This window comes from Amphiura filiformis, chromosome 3, assembly GCF_039555335.1.
Source record: "Amphiura filiformis chromosome 3, Afil_fr2py, whole genome shotgun sequence".
NCBI lineage: Eukaryota > Metazoa > Echinodermata > Ophiuroidea > Amphilepidida > Amphiuridae > Amphiura > Amphiura filiformis.
The window spans coordinates 19123378-19129161 of record NC_092630.1 but is presented as its reverse complement, the minus strand read 5'-3'; positions in this window follow the sequence as shown (position 1 = coordinate 19129161).

Below are 5784 nucleotides of genomic sequence, written 5' to 3'. Positions count from 1 at the left end.
TTGCGCAAATAATTATGATATTGAATAAATATTGACACATTTTCTTGAAAACAAGTGTATATTTTCACTTTCAATTTCTTTTATAGACCCTATGCAGTAAACTGACCAGAACAGAATAATAATTGAAAATGGCAGCCATAATGGAGGACAGTACCAAGATATAGAGGGACAGGTGTCTAGTTCATTGTATTTTCATAAGAAATTACCAATGGAGGCCTCTTGAAGAACAGAATTTGATTGAAAAAAGGATGACTCTGTCATGAGTGACGCCATATTACACACCCTCTTATGAAAAGTCTACTGCTTGCGACTTGATGCTAGGGCATGCTAGCGACTCATTGTATTTCAAACTACAACATGAACACACAACCTTGGATACAATACTAACCAATCACGAGTGTGTTGGCATGGTTGGATTCACTTCTGCTTTGCCCATGCACAGTCGCACACGCTGCCGTACATCGCACAGTGTATGCGAAAAATTGCCACGCTATCACAGGCTGTATTCATTCAATTGAAATTTCTAATATAATATGATATGTCCTTAATGAGTGTTAATTGATTGGGCTTGAAGAACCTGAAATTTATTCATTCAAGTGTTTGTCTACCCACTTGGGTGGTTTCTGCTAGATTCAGTCAAAACTCTCCGCTTTTTTATACACCCAATTGGGTGGTGTCTTTGCTATTTGGGTGTTTTCTTTTATTCTTTAAAGGAGGATGTTTAATACGATTTCATATTAAACAGACTATTTCCACCTTGGTTGAATGACCTTGATTGAGCCTCACTCCCGGTGACCCTGCCTATGATCTTGATTGACCCTCACTCCCGGTGACCCTGCCTATGGAGTTTCATCCTGGTATTTCATTCCATGTTTTCGATATGAGAGGCAAAACTGTGTATCCATGGAATACTGACACATTTTGCTTAAAAAATCCGAACAAAAATATCTTTCTGCCGTAATATTTCACAGGTTCAATGAGAAAAATATGACCTTTCCATTGATATCAAAATATTGTGACTGATCCCCGTGCATGCCATGGTGCTGATGAGTTTTGGCAACATCAAAATTGGGCTTTCAATTTTTGTTCATACCGGGGGCACTCAACACAAATGACCATATGGGTATGCTCCCGGAAAGACTCCCTTTTAGATTTCGCAGTCTCGAAAGACCCCATATTTGACCAAAATAGAGCTCCGAAAGACCCTTGATTTTGATCATTTCAGCTCTGAAAGGTTTTTTCAGGCGATTTTCAACCAGAAAGCCAAGAAAGACCCTTGATTTGGACTGTTCGCAGCTCCAAAAGACCCCTTTTATCGGTACGCCGTCAGCTCCCAAAGACCCACCACCTTAAAATTCCGGGGGAGCATACCCACCAAAATTTTTCGATGTGCCCCCCGGGTTCATACACACCTCTGTAAAAATAATGTAGCACTGTTTGCCATATTTTGTGTATTTTGATCTTTATTATTAACATGTTAGGAAGTACCTTTGAAGAAAATTATAAGCCAAAAAGAGGTTACTTTCAGGGAGCAATATTTTGTCCTGCATGTAGTCTCAGATTTTGCCGTCCTCCAGTGAGGTGACTGCTACACCCATGTAACATGTTAAAATTGAGGGCGCTCTCACACAACACTGTTATTCTCATCATGATCCCCTTGCCAGCCTGTTTAATTCAATAGCTTTAATCCAACAATGGTCTTTACAAATTGATTACTAGTATTGTGATATGATCAAGCTATAAAATGTCGGAGCTGTTTGTCAGGAATGTTGATTTTATGATATACAGTAAAACCTCATTATAACGAAATCTGATACAAGAAAAACCCTGTTATAAAGAAGTATTTTTCCAGAACCAAGATACAAAATTCTTTTGTTATTTATTGTCTTTACAACCCTGATATAACGAAATTTGGATATAAAGAACTAATTTTTCTGTCCCTGACAACTTCGTTATAATGAGTTTCCACTGTAGTCAATGATAGCTTTCAACTTCCCTTGTATTTGATTGTTTTGAGCAATACAAAAATGTCCATATCTCTGGAATGGTAAGTCCAATTGTGATGGGGTTTTCATCATCATAATAAAGCTAGCTCTGAAAGTAGCTCATATAATGAACTTAACAACTGAAATTTGATTTTACTTAACAAATTATTCTTTTAGCTTCATCACATTACAATTGACAACATAATTATGATAATTCTGCCCATTCAAGTAAGAACATTTATGTAATTCTGCTTTGTGGAGGGCCAAATTTTATTTTGAGAGTAAATTAATCCAAAGAAAGTAGTATCCTCTTTTTCTGAGTTACATTGACAAAATGTAGTCATGTACTGCATTTTCATTTAAGATTAGGCCGATTCAAAAATGAATTTAAATAACTATAGATCAAGACTGACTCAGGCAATGGAGTTGCCAGAAAATATGAAATTTCCTCAAAATTGGTGCCCTGAGTCAACCTTTATTTTTTTGCTATTAGAAGGGAAAGAAGAAACAAAAAAGGAAAGAAGATGAACAAAGAAGTCACTTGGTACCCCCGGGACACCTCGCATGCCACGCAGAAGACCACTGACCTGTAGCTGTAGCCACAGAGGTTACGCTGCCCCGGGCAGCGATTCCCTGGGTATATATGACCAGCTTTCTCAACTTTCCTGATATGACTTAGGCTGATTGCATCACGTGGAATGCATGCACGCACGCACAGTGGTTTTAATAGTAAGCTTTAGTGAGACTCGGTTCGGATAGAATTAAGATTTGGCAAGATTTCGACATCTTGTACTGCCAGCAAAGTGTGAGCTGGTTGTGGAGCAATACATGATAAAAATACAAAGAATGATTACATAATAAACGATAAAGTGCATAATAATACAATGATGAGTGAAGGAATAGAGGGCTGTAGTTCTGTAACCCCTTGATACAGCTATATGGCATTTACCTGACATGGCAGCAGGTTGGTAGAAGAGAAAAGATGATGCATCCAACAACCAACTGTCATGTCCATCGGTGACATATCCAATGTTGAACATTCAAAGAAAAACAAAATGCACAGGTCAATGCTAATTACTGATGCCAGTATTAGTAAATGAATGAAAATAATGTCCAGAATGATTAAGAAGACTGAATATATTGGCAAAACATTGTTTATGTGTTAAACTAATAGGCATTAATATGAAAGTTTTAAAATGCACTTCAAAATGAACATTTCTAATTTGACTAAGCATTGTAATTAAATTACGATGAAAGGGCATAACCGACACTAAAACATGGTTATTTTGAGATTCTATAATTGATATAAACTAATAAAATATACGCCTGTACAAGATACTTTGTGAGATCTCATATTGACATTTAAGAGTTTTTGCATGTTTTTGCACCATTTTCCCTCAACAACAAATTGCAAAAATATTAAAATTGGGCTTTTATTGCCAGATAGAACTAAATAAAGGATTAGGATTTAGCTATATTTAATTTGGCAAAACCATGAAAACAGGATAATAGTTTTTTTAATCCAAACAAGAACTGTCTTTAAAAAAAGATAATGCCATGGATAAAGATCATGTTTCATAATTTTGCATTGACAAGTACTTGAAAATGCTAGTAATTTTTGTGTGGCACAACCAATCGGGTGGGAAATATCGGTATTTATTGGCAGTGGCGGTGCCAGGAATTTTTTTTTCGGGGTGGAAATATATACGTGATTTGGGGTTTTTTGCCTCAAAAGTGGGGGGGGGGGGGCAAGAAAAATATTGGAGGGGGAATGCCCCCTTGCCCCCCTGTAGTGCCGCCACTGTTTATTGGTAAGTACCACCAATGACATACTAGGAAATACTGAAGAATGTTCATGTTGAAAGCTTAAGGGGTGGGGTATGAACGTTTGGACAGTATTTATTGTGGGACATTAAAGCACATCAGACATATCGAATTGCATTCTGAATACGAAGAATGTCCTGATGATATCAAATAATTTTGATTTTTTGAAATTTGCAATGTAATACATAGGAGAAAGGTTTTTAACACATGTCAACACATACACAAATGACAGCCAGTGAAAAAAATGTAATGTAATACACATTTTATGGCAAATGATTAAAAATGGATATATAGATGATTTATTCTTAAAGTGTATGTAGGTGGCATGAAAAGCCGACGATCAATTGGAAATTTTGACCTTTCGTATTGAAGATATGGATTTTTTTCCCAAAACACACACAAAAAAAAGGTCTTTTGGGGAAAAATCCAATAGCTACTCTATAGACATTTGACCATTTCTGCATTCTATATTGTACATAATCTTAAAAATAAAGCACTTGACAGCTATTGCATAAACCCTACCTATGTGCTTTTACAATTTTGTATATAAGAGATAAAGTACACATTAGGGGTTTAGGGCAAGAAAACCCTATCTGCAATAGCTGCCAGGTGTAAAATGTGTACAATATAGAATGCAGAAATTACCCAAATGTCTATGGAGCAGCTATAACTGCAAACCCAGAACGTCTAAATTCAGCAAGTTCTAGTATTGGAGATTAGATATGAATAGAGTATTAGCCTTTGTTAAACTGATACTGGACAAAATTACTTATGGAAACAATTATAGACACATTCGTGGTCTGCTAGCTCCCTCCCAATTTACCAGCCCAAATGGTTTGTTTTACACTTTTTCTGAAGATCACTAACTATTATTCAATGTTGATTGTTGTACAACTATATGTAAAATTACTGTTCAAATAATACTATTAATAACATCACCATTGAAATCCATGCTTATTGTTTGCTAGCAATTCACTGAACTGGAAATTGCTCCTTTGCAATGATTTATAAGAGCCCATAATGTTACCCACACTGAAAACAAAAACTCGTATTATGTAAGCTGAACTAAGCTTTTTTTAGTAGGACCACTAGTTTCCCCTGGTAAACTAGTTTTTAATGTCGGACTAAACGTCCATCTAGTATGCTTGGCTAGTACAGCATGCAGTGAGGGAAATTGTTAGTACGGACATGCCGAACTATGCCAAAGTATGGTACTTTACTAATAAGTGAAATTTAGTTGCACCGCAAAAGTTGGTCCAACTAACTTTTCTGGCTTTACGAATTGGTAGAACGAATCATGGTTGTGGGCCGTACCAAGGGTTGTACTAAAGTTGAATTTACCGCCCTTTTGATCACATGACATGACTCTTATGACAAATTAAGCTAGTAGAGCTAGTCTCTACTAGCTTATAGACGACATTTCACACATGCAGCTGTAGACATAGCACATCTAGCGTCTTGAGATGGACATTTTAGCCCCGATTCTAGCCCGTTAGAAAAGAAATGGAAAGGTATGTTTTATTGACATTTTTCCCAAGCTTGTTTTTGAATAACTTACAAACCGTTAGAATTTGAAATGAGATTGTAAATCGGAACACAAATGTCATGATCATGGACCGTGGGTTTGTGCATGTATGGTTGAGGCTGCCATGGCTGCCGAATTCGTGGAAACCTTCATCATGCCGTGTGTAGTAGAAAACAGGGCTCAAAAAACGGGGCCAAATCTGTTTTTCAAATTCTAACCATGCTAAAACGGTTTGTAAGTTATTAAAAAATACAAGGTTGGGAAAAAAGGTCAATAAAACGTAAGTTTCCATATCTTCGACCACTTCTACCGGGCTAGAATTGGGCTAGTTCCACAGACTAGTTCAGTCAGCTGAACTAGTCGAACATTAGTACAGAATGCCCTATTAAAAAAAATAGTCGTATTTGACATCGTTTTTTGATAGTAGAGCCCATTAGTAGAACACCCCAA